General features: G+C 40.5%; 1 protein-coding gene across 10 annotated transcripts in view; it reads left to right on the forward strand.

The window, feature by feature from the left end:
* The first annotated feature begins 17,043 nt into the window (after positions 1–17,043).
* The window catches only part of ARPP21 (cAMP regulated phosphoprotein 21), a 162,349-nt gene continuing 159,183 nt past the window's right edge, over positions 17,044–20,209 (forward strand). For 9 of the 10 annotated variants that reach the window (XM_061127709.1, XM_061127715.1, XM_061127714.1 and 6 more), the window contains exon 1: positions 17,044–17,322. The gene's annotated coding sequence lies outside the window, so the exon portion shown is untranslated. Of the gene's footprint in view, positions 17,323–17,828; positions 18,561–20,209 lie in introns of those variants that run through there. The other variant, XM_061127710.1, reaches the window with a different exon arrangement.

Genomic DNA, 20,209 nt, shown 5'->3' on the forward strand with positions numbered 1-20,209 from the left:
GAACACAGTTGTGAGAGCATAAGAGAGTTTCCGAAAATACTGATTAAAGAAAAGATGGTGAGCACTCATCCTAACATAAGCTCTGAGCAGGATCATTCGGAAGACTGAAGAATTTCAGTCAGTATCTCCATCCTACCCTGAGGAGATGCCGGCATGCATTCAGTTCATCCCTAGGGGGGCTTGCCAGGAGGCAAAAGATATTGTTTAGGTAACAATGTCTTATTGAACTTCCCCCACATATATGCTCTAATGTAGGGGAAAAACTGTTTAAAATGAACAACATAGGTATTAGAGAAGAACAAAGGAAAGTCATAAAAGAACAATGTTTAAACCTAGGAGGAAATGTAAAGAATAGGCTTGTGTCTTGATTTAGGAAGCCTGATTTAAGGGGCTAAATAGTAAGTAATAATAATAAATAATAGTGAGTGGATCTAAGGAAGAACAATAGAAGCTAGTGACAGACTGGCTTAATTTTGTCTGCTTCCTTATTTGTTTTTAAATTCTGTTATTTATTTTAAAATAGATGAAAAGCATATAAATATGACCTCACTCTTTGGCATTGCCTTTCTTTGGGATTGGAATGAAAACCGACTTTTCCAGTCCTGTGGCCACTGCTGAGTTTTCCAAATTTCCTGGCATATTGAGTGCAGCTTTTTAACAGCATCATCTTTTAGGATTTGAAATAGCTCAACTAGAATTCCATCACGTCCACTAGCTTTGTTCAGAGTAATGCTTCCTAATGCCCACTTGACTTGGCATTCCAAGATGTCTGGCTCTAGTGTAGTGAATACAGCATCATGGTTATCTGGGTCATGAAGATTTTTTTGTATAGTTCTTCTGTGTATTCTTGCCACCTCTACTTAATCTGAGAAATCAGTATGCAGGTCAAGAAGCAACAGAATTAGACATGGAACAAACAGACTGGTTCTAAATTGAGAAAGGAAAGGAGTACATCAAGGCTATATATTGTCACCCTGCCTATTTAACTCTATATGCAGAGTACATCATGCAAAATGCTGGGTTGGATGAAGCAGAAGCTGGAATCAAGATTGCCAGGAGAAAAATCAATAACCTCAGATATGCAGATGACACCACCCTTATGGCAGAAAGTGAAGAAGAACTTAAGAGCCTCTTGGTGAAAGTGAAAGAGGAGAGTGAAAAAGTTGGCTTAAAACTCAACATTCAGAAAACTAAGATCATGGCAACTGGTCCCATCACTTCATGGCAAAAGATGGGGAACCAATGGAAACAGTGAGAGACTTTATTTTGGGGGGCTCCAAAATCATTGCAGATGGTAACTGTAGCCATGAAATTAAAAGACGCTTGCTCCTTGGAAGAAAAGCTATGACCAACCTAGACAGCATATTAAAAAGTAGAGACATTACACTGCCAATAAAGGTCCCTCTAGTCAAGGCTATGGTTTTTCCAGTAGTTGTGTATGGACGTGAGGCTATAAAGAAAGTTGAGCGCCGAAGAAGTGATGCTTTTGAACTGTGATGTTGGAGAAGACTCTTGAGAGTCCCTTGGACTGCAAGGAGATCCATCCAGTCCATCTAAAGGAAATCGGTCCTGAATGTTCATTGGAAGGACTGATGCTGAAGCTGAAACTCCAATACTTTGGCCACCTGATGGGAAGAGCCGACTCATTGGAAAAGAGTCTGATGCTGGGAAAGATTGAAGGCGGGAGGAGAAAGGGACGACAGAGGATGAGATGGTTGTATGGCATCACTGACTCAATGGACATGAGTTTGAGTAAACTCTGGCAGTTGGTGACGGACAGGGAAGCCTGGCGTGCGGCAGTCGATGGAGTCGAAAAGAGTTGGACACGACTGAGCGACTGAACTGAACTGACTGATGACCTCATAGTCAAAAAGAAGCAAGTTAGTGGCTTAAGGATCTAATCCTAAAGGACTTGTACCTGCTCACCATAGAGGTTTCCTTTTGGGAATAGAAAAAAATTGGGAGCTAGAGATTCTATTAGTGAATACAATGTTTGCTTTTTTATTTTTTAAAATAATTTTCAGTAGCTTTTTGTGTCTCTTTTTCACTTAAAACTACTCTTTCATATATCATTTTTTCAAGCTTTTAAAAAAATTTTGTAGAAAAATTTTTCTAGCTTATTTTGGAATCAAAGAAATCTCTCATTTGTAGCAATGTTACTCTTATACGTCCTATAAGAGTGTTTATGTCTATCTTTTTGTTTATTTTCTTAGAGAATTACCTGATTTTCAAGGAATGAACTGTTTCTGGAAAAATGATCTTTCTTATAATTAAAATAAAATAAAAATAATTGTATCATTATCCTTTTATATTGCTTTCATTTCTGGTTGAACTATACTTGTCTTTCTTTTTCATTTGGGTATTTAGGTAATCACATCAATTATTTTTCCATTTATCTATCTCTTTACCTACCTGCCTACCTTTATCCATTATTTGTAGGGATAAGAAATCCCCTCTGAGCACAGCTTTAGCTCAAGTTCCCAATGGCTTGAAAAACAGGTCATTGATTTTAAATAGTTTTATCTGTATTTTATGTAGTTTATTGTTTCAAGGTAGAAATTTTAATTTCTCAACATGTTTTGGAGAGCATTAGCCATTAATGTATTATTGATTTATGCTTTGATTTCATCAGGGTTAGAAAATATGTTGTCCACATTTTTTAAAATTAGAGATAATTGCCTGTTGCCTAGCATACAATCTGTTTTTATAATGTTTCACGGATTTGGGTTTGTAAAAAAAAAGTCTAGTTTTTTCTTTGAAAGATATGAGCTGCTTTTGAGAGTTATTTGATCCTACTTATTAATAGTACAATCATATCTTTACTGTTTTTCCCTTTTTTTAAGAAAAAAGTTTAAAGTCTCTTCTATGGATCCTCCCACTTTAGCTTTACATATTTGTAAAGCTACTGCAAAATCTCTCTTTGCATTTTCAAAATTCCATAATGAGAAATGAATTCCTTCCCATCCAGATGGATTTTTATTTTCAAAAATTTCTAAAGAAATGCCACCAACCCTAGAAAAGGTGATATTTCCAGCTGGCCTGGCAATCACCAGGTATTGATGCCATCTCTCTTCCCTCCTGGGCCTTTGCCAGGCTTGGCTGATTGATCAAGGTCTTCCTTCCTGCAGAGTCCAGATGCTACCTTGGAATATAGTGCTCTAGTCAGTTCCTACCAACCAGTCACAGTTTGCCCTTCATTTAAAACCTATTTGCCTTCTCTGTTCAAAACATTATTAGTCAAGGTAAGAAAATAAAGTTGACCAATGCCTGCTAGGTTTGGAGAGATGCCTCAGATTAATATTACCTGTCAAGCTATTATTCAAAGCAGTTGGCCAACACTGTTTAACATGGGAAATTTCAAGGTAAAAAAGTATCCTTGAGACCTTCTCAAAATACTTATTTGACAAAATCCAGACAACCAAGAGATGAATCAAAATAAACATTAAAGAAACTATGGTCATGGAATCCATCAAAATAAGGTTAAACAATTATAGTTACAGGACAGAATGTACGTAGTTTATTCTCTGACCATGGAAATAAAGAATGTTACTGGCTGAAAATAAGTTAAAATAGCTAATCTGTAATTATTGGGAGAATATTGTTGGGGAAGGAAAAAAGCTGTTGATCTCACCTAATCTTTTTTAAAATGGTTAACTAATGATGACATTTGGTGGAGGGAAGGTTCTTATCTATGGAATTGCCTTAACAGAACACCCATGGGTTAGAATTGCCTGTGATGAACAAGATCAGTACAAATGAATTCATGAAACATCTCTGTGTGTGTGTGTGTGTGTGTGTGTGTGTGTGTGTGTGTTCAGTCATGTCTGACTCTGCAACCCCATGGACTATAGCCCCACCCCCCACCCCAGGCTCTTCTGTCCATGAGATTTTCCAGGCAAGAATACTGGAGTGGGTTGCCTTTTCCTACTCTAGGGATCTTCCCAACCCAGGGATCAAACCTGCATCTCCTGCATTGGCAGGCGGATTCTGGCAAGCCCCATTATAAAACATAATTCCCAAGAAACATTATATAAGATATATGACTGTCTGGAATATCAACTGAAAATGTTTCATGCCCAACATGTTTTCTGCTGTCTAAGCCTGGCAGATTTCAATTAGAGGCCTCATGTATTACTCTGGTCTAAAGACCTCTTACCTTGGCAAAGGAAGTGAGAACCTGAGGAATCATGAATGGTCTTTGGAACCTCAGTTTGCTTTGGTTGAGCTTCTCAATTCTTGCATATTAAATTATTGTTAATAGTAAAGCTTGATTGGTAAGGATATTAATTTGCTTCACTCATATTTTACAATCAGTTCTTCATATTTGTTGAGAAACTGGGGAGACATATAGACAGAAGTGGCACTTCCCAGGTGACTCAGCCAGTGTAGGAGACATGGGTTCAATCCCTGTGTCAGGAAGATCCTCTGGAGAAGGGAATGGTAACCTGCTCCAGTATTTTTGCCTGGGAAATCTCATATAGATAGAGGAGCCTGGCAGGATACAGTCCTTAGGCTTGCAAAGAGTTGAATACAACCAACTAACTAAGCATGCACACAGAGACAGAAGTTCAAAACTGCATGTTTCTTCTTCTTTCTAAGCATGGAATCCACCAAAACTGAAACGTGGGACGGGCAAAATGTTTTACTCCCAACCTGTTACTGTTTTTCATAGTATTTTTTACATACTTAAGGGATTTTGGGGAAAATCCCACCACTTAAACTGTAAAATGTTCACCTATTATTTAACAAATCATCTTGTTTTGCTTCTGTTTCTCCTTACTCTATACCCAAGTAAGTTATTATTATTAAAAGTAGCATGTACTATAAAATTCCTCTAAAAGGTTTTGTTTCTACCTACCTACCTACCTACCTATATTTTTTGTTAAAGGAGAATACACACATTATAAAGATTATCCAACCTTGAATTCTTTATAATGTATGTAACTAATTTTCAAATGATAAATTGTTATTTATTTAAGAACTACTTGCAAGATCCTTAGTTAGGATTGATTTGACAAGCATCAGAGCCTTTGGTATGCTAGAGGATGGAAAAGAAAATGAATAAAATGTGGTACACAGCATTCCCAATCCTAACATTTTAGTCTCCAGTCTGGTACTTTATGCAAACTTCTAGAATGTTCATTCTGCCTTATATTTTCTACATGCAAAGCTACTTACAGTGTCCTAAGCACTATTTTAAGTGGTGAAAAGAAGAAAAAGGACAAAAAATCTTACCTCAAGGAGTCCAAAGTAAAAGTAACAATGTGGGGCATTGTTACAGGTACCAAATTCTGTGTGAATTGCCACATGGGGTCTTAGAAGAGGAGGCAGTAACTCTGCTTAGAGCAGCTAAGGAAAGTCTTCCATGAAGAGGAGACCAATATACAAACAAGGACCTCTAATTCATGGTTTATAGGGAAGTTTTAAGTCTTTGACATTTCATTATTCAAAATAACACCTTGAACAGAGTGCAGAATACAACATCACACCTGACTAAAACAGTCCTAAAGAAGAATCACAGTTTCCTTGGTAGTTACATAATAGAATTCAAAGAACACAAAGTAACAAATGGAGATGTGTGGCTCACAGTCCTGACCCCAACACTGTAGTCCTTAACAGAACACTGTAAATATGTGAATTTGCAGTGACATAAACTCTTTGGGTTTCATTTTCTTCTTCAGATAAGAAGTGGGGTTGAATTGCATTATCCAATATTTTTTGAAGACAGGAATCTGAAACATAGTTCAATGTTACCAAGACTAAGAAAAAATTTATACCAAAAGACCTACCCTAGGAGGTATTGGCTTAGCAATCAGGCAGCAGTTGTAAGAAGACTGATATAAGAGGCTGAAAAGAGCAAAATGTCTGACAAAATTGTTACCTCCAGTAACTAGGAGGCAAATCACATCCCTTACATACATGAGGGCGTAGGGGGAAAGTTATGAAGACAGAACATGTTATTAACATGTGTAGAATATCATTAGATGCTTTGGCAAAGTGTTAAAAAGGGGATTAACTCCAGATAGAATGGGCTGATTTCTAAATAAAAATGAAAGAAAGCAAAAGTTCTGTTAGAAAAGTATACTGCTTCTAAATCTAAGGCTTTGAATGGAAATATGCTCACTAAAGCTGATCAACTGATTGAAATGATGTAAGCAAAAATCAACATGAGTGTTATTACCTACATAAGTTAAAATTTTTCAGTGAATTATTTTGCTTCAGGGAAAATATTGAAATAAATATGTTGATTAGTTGATATTTGGGATTGTCCCCCAAATGACAAGTAAATAAGTGAGTTTTGTTTGGCCTTTACGTGTGTTATTGCAGATAATGTCTTGAAAACACCCTGGAGAAAGAATCAGAGGTGTAGGAGTGGCAGGTGGGTAGGGCATGGAGGAGGGCTAGAAAAGTTTAGAAAACCACCATAAGTACATAGAATTTACTGAAGTCACACTATAAGAAGCCAAGTTAGTTTTGAAAGACAAAGAAACCAAGAGCTTGAGACTTAAAATGACCCTTTGGCTCTCAAATTTCTGCAGGGAAGAGGCAGAATAAAAAAGTCGTATGACCTTCAAGGATAGCCAAAGAGGATTATGGAAAAAGAACCACCTCCCAGAAGGCACCATCTACAGACCCAATGAGCAAAAGCAAGGTTGTTTCTTCACAAGACCGGAATCAAGAGTTAAAGAATTCTCTGTATCAGGAGAATGGAAGACCTTAAGAAGGTCTGCTGAGAGGATTTTAAAGTTTGCTCCAAACCTATGAGTGGTATGTATCTCCCATTCTTTCCACTTTCCAGGGGGGTACTGTGGTTACTCTCTCCTGTGTAATCTCTGCATTTAGGGGTGGGTTGAGAGGGTGACAGGAAATTCCTTTTAATTCACAAATTTCTATAACATTCTAGGAAAGCCCTTGTGGACCTGATATACTAATCACTACACATCACTAGGAGATCCTAGACTTTGAAATAAATATGTTGATTAGTTGGTATTTGGGGTTGTTCTCCCATGACAAGTGAGATTTTTATTGTTGCTTGTTTTCTAAATGTGAGAGAAGAAGGGAACAAAGACCTACACGGTGATCATTAGGATGAAAAATTATGGTATTTATATATTTATATGTCTGAAATTAAAAAATATCAAGGATATCTGAATTTAATAATTAGCATTCATGTCTAGGTGTTTGATAGCTCAGCAATGCTTACATGAGTAATAATATAAAGGTATATATACTATATAAATTAATGTGCACTGATTCTGTAGCATTTGATTTTCTTGCCTACACTTCAGGTAAAATCAATAGTTATATTTTTATATAAAGTCTGTCCCCTTTTGAACTTTGTGTTCAAGTCAGGATCAAACCTGGGTTTCCTGCACTGCAGGCGAATTCTTTGCTGTCTGAGCTGCCTGAAAAGCCCGACATTAGTAACAGACAAGATTAAAGTATAAAATAGAAATGTATTCAAAGTGCTGACAATTTGAACATGAAACACGTGCAAAAAGTCGAAAACTGTAGAATATAGATTTTCAGGAATGCTATTTTCCTTCTAGAGTATTATTTTTATTAAAAATAAAATAAAAAATCAAATCACTAATTTGAATAAAGTATAATAAATTAATTTGCATTTATATCTTTTAAATTTTAAATCAAATTCATGACTTTTTAGACATAAAACTAGTCACAATTCTAGCCTTTAATGTCCATCTAGTTTCCAACATAAGCCATCAGTATTGCCCTTTAGGCATGTTATACAATTTTATCATATACAAATACAAGACCGCCCATTACATTTGGATTGCAGATAAATAGCAAAGTGCTCCAGATACTGCATTCAGGCATACTTACTCGAAAAAAGTTACTCATTTTTTAATCTAAAATTTAAATTATACTGATTGTCCTATATTTTATCTGGAAATGTACATGTAAATTTAAGAGTAATAGAATTTGCTTATTGCAACATGTTCCAGAGTCACTAGATACAACTGTTGCAAATAGCAGGGTGATACATAAGTGAATATCTGAGGAGGAATTAATTGAAAACCACAAGTAGCAGCAAAACAGACACTTGGCAATACAGAGAACATATCTCAATATATTAAAAAAAATTAAATTCACACCCGGAGGATAGATATGACATGTTAATTAATTTGTGTTTTCTCTTACCTCAGTGCTTCCACTGCTCAAATTCTGCCTGCATTCCAAGGCCGCATCTGTCTCCATACTTAGCAATGTCAGGTATTTCAACGTAGTCAAACATAGGTGTCTTCTGTCTCTAGGCCATAAGGGAGAAGTCTTGGAGAAGGGTTCCCCTAACACCTGGGACCTAAAATGGGGTTAGTCATGGGAGTGGGAGTTAAGTGGTATGACTTAATACTCTGCAGTGCCTATTCTTTCATCTTCAGTGTCTCTGAGGCACATGCATCCCTTAATGTGTAAGTGTGTCCTCATAAAATCCTGGGCTCTTGAATGCCCAGGACCCAAAGTAGACATCCCATATAGCCAGGTGTAAAATGAATAAATTTAGGTAAATTAAATTTCTGTCCAACTATCCATGCCCTGACAGTTTTCCGGTCCTCCTGTTGGCCCCCTTTAATTAATGTGTGATGGACTGTGGGCAGAAAAGTATATACCACGGGTCATGTCGGTGCTGTCTCAGAGCTGGTGTGACATCCTTCAGCTTTCTCCAATCATAGCTATGTTGAGATGGCAGCACAAGACAAGATTATAGGGCCTCCATTTCTGATCAAGTAGAAAAGAGCATAGTACCCACCCACATTAAATATGTAGCCCCCCCAAAAAAGTCTGTTAGGAAAAAACAAAAGGATTTTGGAGGTTTATTCCTTTCCTGAAAGCATAGCCTGGCATAATCTGAATAATATCAGTTCTATAATTTAAAAGAGTTTTACACATTCCCAGATTATGTACCCACTTGAGTTTGGGTTTTTTTTTTTTTTTTAATTGTAGTTTGTGCTTTTTAAATTTACATTTAAATATTTAATCAAACTGTAATTTTAGTGTTGCATATACTATACTTGGGCTTCCCTGGTGTCTCGGCAGTAAACAATCTGCCTGCAATGCAAGAGACCTGGGTTCGATCCCTGGGTCAGGACGATCCCTTGGAGGAGGGCATGGCACTCCACTCCAGTATTCTTGCCTGGAGTATCCCATGGAGAGAGGAGCCTGGCAGGCTACAGTCTATGCGGTTGCAAAGACTCGAACACAACTGAGCCACCGAGCACCCTCACATTCATGAAGCATTGGGTCTCTTACATCAGTAACACTGTTTCAGGTTAAGTTGGGTGGTGAGTAAAGATACAGGTTAGATGTGGTATAGTTTGTTTCTTTTTTTTTCCATTATTCTTTTCCTTAACTATGTGATATGTATCATAAACATCATATAAAAGTCAACACAAAAGAATCCCAAGATCTAGCAACTTGCAGGCCACAGTCAAGTCATAATGACCGAGGCTTTAAGGTGGAAATGACTCATTGAAATCTCATAGTGATTTGATAGCTGATTCAGGACCAAAATTCTGGTCTCCTAAAACATATTCTTGGCATTTTTACTCCAGTATATGTTGCTGTGTCACAGACTAGCAGAGGGTTTATAAATCAGAGAATCTAGGTTGTGCTTTGGTAACAGAAAATCTGTAAGAGTCAGTGGCTTAAAACACTTTTTTTTTCTTGCTCTGTTTATTTGTGTGACATAGGTCAGTGTTGAAGTCTACTCCACTTCAGGGATCCAGTCTGATGCAGGCTCTATCACCATGGAGCTGGACTGTCTGAACTCTGACCCCCTATGTGTCTTCGTGGAGGCCAGGAGAACCCAGAGGATTTCACAGAGGCTTCTCGCTGTCCCGGCCCAGAAGCGGTATGTACAGTCACATTCACTTGTCCTTGGTGAGAATTTGTGACGTGGTCACTACTGAATGCAAGAAGGCCAGGGCATATGCTGTCCTCTAAAGGAAAGAAGAAATGGGTGAGGTGAGCCCTGGGTTACAACTGCATGTGATGAAATGGAAGTAACTGAATTGATAGACTGACAATTTCTTTTTTCATTTTTAATTGTATTGGAGTATAGTTGATGTACAATGTTGTATTAGTTTCAGATGTACAGCAAAGTGATTCAGTTATACTTATACATATATTCATTCTTTGTCAGACTTTTCCCCCATATGAGTTATCACAGAATATTGAGTGGAGGTCCCTGTGCTATACAATAGGTCCTTGTTGGTTATCTATCTTACATATAGTAGTGTGTGTATCTTAATCCCAAGCTCCTGATTTATCCCTCCTCCCCTTTGATGAATTTGTTTTCAATATCTGTAAGTCTGTTTGTATTTTGCAAATAAGTTCATTACATTTTTAAAAATTAGATTTCACATATTAGTGATATCATGTGATATTTGTCTTTGTCTGATTTACTTCACTAAGGAGGATAATCTCTAGGCCCATCCATGTTGCTGCAAATGGCATTAGTTTGTTCTTTTTTTATAGCTGAGTAATAGTCTACTGCATGTACCACATCTTCTTTACCCATTCCTCTGTCAAGAGACACTTAGGTTGCTTCCATGGTTTGGCTGTTGTAAACAGTGCTGCAATGAACATTGGGGTGCATTCTTATCAAAGGATGGTTTTCTCCAGATACATGCCCAGAAATGGGATTGCTGGATGATATGGTAGCTCTGTTTTTAGTTTTGTTTTTTTTTAATATAAATTTATTTAATTGAAGGCTAATTGCTTTACAGTATTGTATTGGTTTTGCCATACATTGACGTGAATCTGCCGTGGGTGTACATGTGTTCCCCATCCTGAACCTCCCTCCCCGTCCCATCCCTCTGGGTCGTCCCAGTGCACCCGCCCCGAGCACCCTGTCTCATGCATCGGACCTGGACTGGCGACTCGTTTCACATGTGATAATATACATGTTTCAATGTCATTCTCCCAAACCATCCCACCCTCGCCTTCTCCCACAGAGTCCAAAAGACTGTTCTACACATCTGTGTCTCTTTTGCTCTTACAGGGTCATCGTTACCGTCTTTCTAAATTCCATATATATGCGTTAGTATATTGTATTGGTGTTTTTCTTTCTGCCTTACTTCACTCTGTGTATTAGGCTCCCATTTCATCCACCTCATTAGAATTGACTCAAATGTATTCTTTTTAATGGCTGAGTAATATTCCACGGTGTATATGTACCACAGCTTTCTTAGCCATTCATCTGCTGATGGACATCTAGGTTGCTTCCGTGTCCTGGCTATTATAAACAGTGCTGTGATGAACATTGGGGTGCACGTGTCTCTTTCAGATCTGGTTTCCTCAGTGTGTATGCCCAGCAGTAGGATTGCTGGGTCGTATGGCAGTTCTAATTCCAGTTTTTTAAGGAATCTCCACACTGTTCTCCATAGTGGCTGTACTAGTTTGCATCCCCACCAACAGTGTATGAGGGTTCCCTTTTCTCCATACCTTCTCCAGAATTTGTTGTTTGTAGACTTACTAATGATGGCCATTCTTACTGGTGTGAGGTAATAGCTTAGTGTAAGGTATTGTTTTGATTTGCATTTCTCTGATAATGATTTTAAGAATCTTTCCATGTGCTCTTTGGCCATCTCTATCAGACTGGCACTTTCTTATCTGATGATTTCTCTCCCACAGAAGCTTCTGGTTTCCTAACAAATTTCTGACATCCTATGTCTGTACCCTTGTCCTGAGAATTGAATCAAAGGATAAGGATATGTCAAATCAGTGATTTGGGCTCTTTGTGCTTAAAATGGTTAAAATGATAAGAAAAAAAAAAAAAAGAAGATGCAAAAATGGTTTAGAGGCTTGCTCACGGCTCCTAGGGATCTGCTTTATTTCTGAGTGAAAGAGAGCAGAGTCCACCAAAACAGGATAATTTCTTGGCCTGAAAGGGTTCACTCAGCTTCCTCAAAAATTTACCATTTTTTTTGATATTAAAAAAAAAGTGTTTGGTGTCTGTGTTAAGGGAAAAATATGAAGCAAAAATGTAATTGGTAAACTCACAGAATTTTTAATTCTCTTTCCAAAAGGAAAATTTTGCCTTAACTTAAAAATACACACATAACAATGTTTTGTATGTTTTTTATGGTGTATTTTTTTTTTAATTGTTTATAATTTCTACCAGGGAGGCAAAGGTCAACCAGTTCTTAAATAAAGATTAGTAATCAAAACAAAAGATATTCTGAAGCTGATGTAGCATCTTTGAATCTAGAATTATTACAAAATGTAAAATAGAGACATGTTTGATAAGCAATACAGATTTAAAGACTTACCCTCCCAAGGGATAATCCTCCAGTTTGGAGACCACAGTCTCCAATAGCTTTCACTTGTGTGTAACACAAGTTTTGTCTTCAGTACTCCACTCTGCTGTCATTAATATATTGAAATATCCAGTGTCATGAAAATAGTCCCCATGATTTATTATATAGAAAAACAAGGAGCGCTTTATGAAGTGATATGCATTTTTTAATCCATTTATGCAAAATAGACCTATATATTTATGGATATGCACAGAAATTTGCTAAGCATAAAAGTGATGGCTGTTGGTGGTGGTATTTTGGGAGATTTTATTTTGTTCCTTTTTAATTTTGATTCCCACCCTCATTTTTTTTGTGTGTGTGATAAATCTCTATAGATTTTGCAAGTGCACATTTATTTCCAAAGTTAAAAAAATTCTTCATAGAGTAGCTTTTGAGAACAAATTGTACATTCATGTCACATTATAAATCTGTACATCGTGCTTCTTTAGTTGCTGGATATTGGCCTACAGCTGGGTTTCCAATAAGATCATAGTACTCTTGAAATAGTAACACTGAATATGTTTTAAACACATATGCACGCGCACACACCCACCATTGAAAGTTATGAAGAACAGTTGAAAATGCCAAATGTGCTATATTTTATTAGAGATGAATTGTAGCTATTTTATTCTAAGGGCTAATTCACAGACCTTTAATGTTATGTCATTGTGAGGAAGCCAGATATATTATTTCAGTTCTGAATACCTCGGTAACCTTTTTGTCTTCCTTTGTGTGAAAAAAGGGAACCGTGTCCATTGCAGAAGAAAATGCTGTATCTCAGGACCAGGAATGCAGAAGTAGAGACAGGATTACAAAGGGCTTTGGCAGGTGCTAGGTTATGTTCTGGATCATTCCTTGCATGGCAGGAGGAAACATTTTCCTCTGCCCTTCCCAAAGAGTCCCTTGATGCTTCTGCTTCATTGCTGCTTTCAGTTCTGGGCTCAGTTTTTAAAAATCAAAAGCATCTTCCATGAGTTCCATAGGAATCTGAAAACACTTCATGCTGAAGAGACCCCAGGGGGCAGTGCCCACCTCAGGCAGGTAGAGAGGCCACTGGACATCCTGCCTGAGCACATGCCTCCTCTATAGAGTCCCTACATCTGAGTGCCCTCCTGCCTGGAGCACAGGCCTCGGCTATACAGAAGTCACGGGCCCCTCAGGGCACTAGATACAAAGAAGGAAGAGGCACAGTACTCTGGGGGTGGGGGCGGGGGGAGCAGGAGCCCAAACCCCAAATATTAAGGTTGTGTGTAAATGCTGATATTTCTATCCCAAAAGATGCTGAAAAGAAATATGCAGTTCAGCCAACAGCCTTTCTTGTCTTTCGATGCTCAGATGAAAGGCTTCCTAAGCTTCTCTGCAGCTCTTTCTTCTGATTGTCCCTCCTCTGATTTAGATGCATCTCCAAGGAAATACTGCACAGGTTCATTTTTGAGGAAATTTCTGAGTTTGCCCTGTCAGCCAAGCATCACCGTGTGCATGTGCCGGCCAGCATTCATTTCTGGTCTGCCTGTGGGAACACCAAGGGTTCGTGAAGATCATTTTCTTGTACTGTGCACAGCAGACTCCAGAAGGATCTGTGCCATCAGAACATTTGGTTTCTAGGCTCCCAAGTCCTCTTTGTTTTTGATCGTGACATTTCTTCATGCTCAGATGCATACGTGATGTAACATTCTTTGTTGATGTTCTGCAATGTGTTTTAGAGTTATTTTGGCTTAGCACTAATTAAGAATGGGAAACTAAACTTTTCTGGTTAAAATGTTACTCTCCCCCCCACCCTCCCTTCTGACTCCCCTGCCTTTCTGTTCCAGGCGTATCTGTAGGGCTTTAAACCCAAGACTGGTACTTAATAGACCCTAGATTGTTTTGTTGAAAACAGGGCAAATGAGAATTCTCTCTATGGGGTTTGTGGGTCTTTGTTGTGATGGGGAAGAGTGCCCTAAAGGGGAGTTCCTAGCAGCCTAATTGTTGAGAAATGATGGAAGTTCAACAGCATGGAAATTCTACTCCTCGCTTCAGCTGAAAAGGTGCTTATAAAGGTAGCTGGGCTATTTTAGCAATTTGCCTTATTTTGAAAATCCAATTTGAAAGCTTCATTAAAGGGCACTAATTTGGTGTCTTAAGGGAATACGTGTAAAGGAGCTTGTCGACAGTCTAAGATGTTTGCCGGTGTGTAGGTGAACTCAACCCCCCAAGCTGGGGTTACTTGGTTACCTGTTTGCCCTTTCATTTCAAATGTGATATGAAATTCAAAAGCATCCAGACTGAGAGAGTAACAGCACAGTTTCTGCAAACACCTTCTGCTTGCTGCATAACAGGTCAGTAAATCAAGAGATGAATTGTTGGGACAAGGAATAGAGACTTTATTCAGAAAGCCAAAAGACAGAAAAGACGGTGGACTAATGTCCTAGAGAACCATCTTACCCCGGTTAAGAAAACAGACATTTTTTTATACTAAACAGGGGAGGGATATGGTTGGTTGTTGTTGCAAATTTCTTGGTGCAGGAATCCTTTGTTCTTGCAACTGTCCAGGTAGGTCAGGTCATGATGTTCCTGTAAACCTCCAACATGACAAATGTTATTTTCTGTTCTGCAACCTTGTATCTCTATATGAATGGGAAAGTGTTATACTCTTAAAGGTCAGAGCCTTGAGAATGGGCTATCCTGTATATTTCAAGCTGTAGGCAACATTTTTAACTCAAAGCAAAAGCAACAGAATACAAATCTTAAAGTAAAAGAAACAGACCTAATATGGAGTCAGACTTGTTCTTCCCTATGACACTTCCTTGTTCCCCCATTTCCACCACTTCTCACCCCTAAAGGTAGGATGCTTTCAGTGCAGAAATATCTCTGCTTGGACATCAGCATCATAGACATCATCCAGAAATCCAATAAGGAAGACAACAGTTTTACTGAGTTTAGTGGTAGTTAATATAGGACAGACCAAGGGCCATAAGGTATGGTAACTGTTTCAAATTAAGGAAATGCAAATACTTTCTGAATGCCTGGAAGAGTCGCTCACTGCTCACTGCCTGCCTAATATTCCCAGAAGTATGTTTCAGCCCCACTTTGGGATGCAACAGTTAAAATTAGATAGCTGAATGTTAATTACCTAGGTGGCCTCAAATAAACTTGAACCTTCTCTAGTTCCTCCTTTGTTGACTACATGTTATGAGAAAAGTTAGAAAAAGTTAGCCGAATTAAATGAATGTTATTCTTCTTTGGGAGGTTTTCCTTTTTAAGTAAAGGTTAAACTCTGTGAGAAATTGCATTGTTTCATCAAGCTTGTCTTTACACTGATAAGATACTGAAACACTGTGTCTTGTTCTTTTACATAATCACTGTTTGTAGTAAGAATGCTGATTGAATTCCCTTTCCCTCTGTTCAGTAGTTATAATTTCTAATCCAGTTTATAGAAAGGAGTTCCTCTGTGTGTGTGTGTGTGTGTGTGTAACTCACAGCGTGAAGTCAGATCTAGAAGACTGTGTTAAGAACAAGCTCTTAAAGTTTTCCTCTTAGTAGATCCACCCATTCAGAGAGTACTTAGGTGTCACTCTGTCCAAAAGGAAAGTCAAGTACAATGACTTTCTGTGCAGTCCCAACTGTGTGAATTTAATACATAGCAAGTTGGCACAACAATTTCCCCCAAGGAAAGGAGATTTTTTTTTCGAACATGAGATGAAGGGAGGAGAATTAGAAATACTTTTTTGTGTGTGAATTTTCCCTTGAATTCCATATGGCTGGAAGGAGGAGAGAAATGCCTGTCAAAATGCTTTTGGAGAGGAACATTTGAGTTGAAATGCTCAAAAAATAGATCAACATAAGGGTCTTAAATTCTTTAGGCTTTATTTGCTGAAACCTCATACAGCAGATTTATTCTTATTCCAAAACTAGCCAATTCCCAAAGGAAACAGTTTCCAATATTTGGGAAATAATTATCTATTCACCAAAGACCAGTACAACTTCATCCTAATTTTTTCCATAGCATTTACTAGCAGTGCACATAACATGTTTGGTATCTTAATCAATATCTTAGCATATATAAACATGGCTACTGCCGTTGAAATTACTTTTCTATGAAAACTGGAAGACACATCCCTTAATAAATATCTGTCATCAGGAATGGTGTCAATAAATGGAACTAAAAGGATGTGGACATTTTCATGACACGGTTTATACTAGTTATTTATTTGTTGTCTTTTCATTGGGGTTACTAATTGCAGCTGGTAAAAGTTGATTTTCTCTTCTCCAATTTATTGTGGGATGGGGCGTTCATTGCACCAGATCCATAGTTATTCAGCGTCTGCATTTCAGAAGCTGAATTTCTGGATATTGTCAGAATAAGCTTTGGCAATTCCATGCAGGCGTGTACAACTATAATTTTGCTTCCCATTAATAACAGCCTAGCAAGGAAGCCCAGAATCAAATGCCTTGCTCTCAGCTGGGGGCAGAACGCCAGAGTGATCTATCTTGGCTGGTGACCTGTGATGTTGGAAAAGTAGGCTCCACATTCACTCAGGAGGGGTGGGCGGTGTTCCGGAAATGTATTCCCATTCCTCCACTATTCCTTTTTTTTTTTTTTTTCCTTTTGGTAGTGTGTACCTTGAAACAATGGGGGGAAAATGAATTACAGATAATAAAAATAGCACATCTCCAAACAAACAGGAAATGCAGCCCTTTTATTTCTTGGTGTGTCAACTCTGCGCCCTGCCCCACGCCCTAGCCTGCAGGGGTTTCTGGGGCACCTCTGATTCTCAATCAGCCCCCGGGTGGGCAGCGGGCTGGGCGGGCGCCCACGCGGAGTCCACCGGGCGCCGCACAAGAGGACTTGGGATCCTGCTCAAAGCCGCGAATGTCTGCGAGCGCTAAGGCTTCGGCTGGATTTGGGTGGAGTGAGGTGTTATTGTTGTGGGATATTCTCCGCAGAGTTGGCCCCGGAGGAAGGGAGTGAGCACAGCCTGGCCAGGTGTCCGCCGCCAGAGTCGGGAGGCGCCCAGGAGAGGTACTTGGGGCTTTGGCCCGGGGCGGGGAGGGATGCGCGCTGGCCGGGAGCGGGGACGCATGGTGGAGGGGCAGGGGGCAACGTGCCAGTTTTCTCTCTGATGAATGATGTACACGTTCGTGGCTCCGGCGCTTTGTCTCTAGCCCGGGGGCCGGTGGAGTACACCAGCCCGGGGACGGATGGCACCACCACGCGCTCCGGGCGCCCCGGGCAGGTGCCCGCGCTCCGGCTCGGCCAACTCCGGCTGCGCCTGGTGGCCGAGGCCCGGCCCCCGCAGGCGCCCGAGCGCGGCCATCTCCCGGGTGTGGCGGGTCAGAGGCTGGAGTCTGCCGGCTGAGCAGCTGCCACGCCACATGCCACCCGCACGCTGCCGCCAGCCCGGGCGGGGACCGGACGCGGCCGGGGCTGCGGGGAGGAGCCGGGCGCGTGGGAGGGCAGGGGCGCGCGGAGGCGGGGAGCTGGGCGCGCGGGACCCAGGGACGCCGAGGCTGGCTGGCTCACGGAGGGACTGGGAGGGACAGAGCGACGGACAGGTGGGAGCAGTCAGACGACTGAGACGGGAGACCGGCAGGCAGAGAGCGGGAGGGAGAGGCAGGGGAAGCCGACGGGGGAGGCGGGAGCAGCAGCCGCGCGCGCCCGCCCTGCAGACACCCTCCGCTGTCCGAGGGGAGCGGCCGGGGCACGGAGTGGCAGAGCCAGAGAGGTGCGGGTGCAGAAGACCGGCGGAGGGCCCCTGCCTCACTAGTGGGACCAAGAGTCACGGAGGGGCCGCCGCGAGGGGCAGCTCGGAGAGCGGATCGCGAGACGGCGGGAAGCCCGCGGCGGGCTGCCGGACTGAGGGACAGACGGCCAGACAGACAGACGTGCCCGGGGACGGACTGGCAGCCAGGAGGCGGGAGCTCGCTCCCTCTCCGCAGCCAGGGGCCGAGAAGGCGGCGGCAGCGCCCCCCGAGCGCATCTGAGCAGCGGGGAGCCGCAGGGACCTCGGGGTCACCGGCCGAAGCCGCTGCTGTGGCCGCAGCCCTTGGTGCCACAGCCCTGCCAGGAGCCCCGCCGACGCCGCAGGAGGCTCCTTTTATTAGCAGTTAAATAAATCGACCCGAAATAATAACAAAAATAAGCCAAAGCAAACAAATACAGCCAAGTCATCCGTGAGAAACAATAATACTAATAAAAGCCAAAAACCAAAATCAATCAAGGAACAGAGACGCTGGGGGGACGTCCACTTTTCGGTCAAGGTAAAATAATTTTAAGGTCTTCCGACGTGAACATTGCACGCCTTTTGTCATTTCTTTCTTTTTTTTCTTTTCCTTCCTGCCTTGCATCTGTGCTTTTCTTTCGAGTTGTCTTTAAGTCTAGGTCTCTCTTTCCTGTTTGTAGAAAGCTGCTGTTATGTATGTATTGTATTTTCATGCTTTGTCGGAGGAGGGGTAGACTCCCCCCTCCCCAGAATGAGGCAAAAATGAAAAGCAGGAAGAGAATGGAAAAGAGCAGGTCTCTTCATGAGAGAAGTATACAGTTGATCTTTAAAGGCTTCTCTGTAGAAAGTTGGGAATGTGCATATTTCTTTTGGAAGAGAGCTATGCAAGGGGCAGAAAGTTGTCATCTGTTGGTTGTCCTCAGAGGACTTGAGATCCCGGCTCCCCCAGGGTATAGAGGAAAGGTGTTCAGTTTCATTTTTATGTGTCTGAACTCTGTATCATTGCAAACTCCAAATTTAACATCTTCTGCCTCAGGGGTGTAGATGTAGTGGTAGAAGGGAGTTGAATGAGACAGGTGTATAGAAAGTTTCCTAGGAAGAGAAATGGATTCTCTGGGTGTTTATGCATGGAAATGGAGCTGGACTGGATGTGGTGCTGTCAGTTCAGTGTCCTGAAGATACAGGCAAGCACAGAATCTGAGCTGGAAAGACAAAGAAAGGATTGAAAGTTAGAGGGATGGAAGGCTGGTAAAAATCACTTTCACGAGATGGTGTTTGGAGTGCAGATACCCATTTTAATTTCTGACTTTTTTTCAAGTCTGTTGGTTTGACACTTCAGCCTCCCCAAACAAAGATGACGATCTCCAAAGTTTAGGCTGAATGTGGACAAGATTTCACTCAAATACTGAAGAAATCTGAATGATCCCCACCTCTTCTTCATCCACTTTGGTGATCAAAATGGCTGTGATTGTTTTGGGCAAACGGAGAAATGGGGCTGACAGGAAATCACTTTTCATTTGGTAAAAGTTAGGAAATCTTTGACACTTTAAAATAAATGCACCTACTGCTCAGGTTTTGTGCCCACAGGGTTTACATGTCTTTGTAAGGTTTAGGTAATGTCATTTTCGCAGAGGGCAGTCATTTGGAAGCCTAGAGCTCTAGCTATGTAGCCGAGTAGTCTGGTTATCTTGGCAGTGATTGCTTCTGCTTTTTCCCAATGAGGATCGCATAGGAGATAATAACATATGCCCTCATCTCAGGTTGATACGGATTTCTAAGGTATGTATATGTGTTTGATCCTGAATTTCTTTTCTAATAATATTCTTATACTTCTTTTCATCACTTGAACAGAATGTTTTTCAAGGCTCCAAAGAGGGAGTTTAGAATATTTTTTAAGGAATACAGTTCCTCCTTACAAAAGGCTAGTCTATTACTACCCTTGATTTTTAATACTATCACTTGGTCTCAAGTAATCTGGCTTAAATACAGTTTTAAGACATTCAGACCGCTCTACAGAGATGTCTTAACTTATCCTCACTGCTTGTGATTAATATTGTCCAATAAATCTTGAAATAAGTTGCTTTGGATGAATGTCTATTCAGCAGAGTACTTTTTCAGTGAGGTGTATTTAAAGAAACTTACACACTCCAGAAATGCACCTTGAGCTTCTCTGTGACTTCATTTCAC

The sequence above is a fragment of the Dama dama genome, chromosome 24 (assembly GCF_033118175.1).
Source record: "Dama dama isolate Ldn47 chromosome 24, ASM3311817v1, whole genome shotgun sequence".
Taxonomy (NCBI): Eukaryota; Metazoa; Chordata; class Mammalia; order Artiodactyla; family Cervidae; genus Dama; species Dama dama.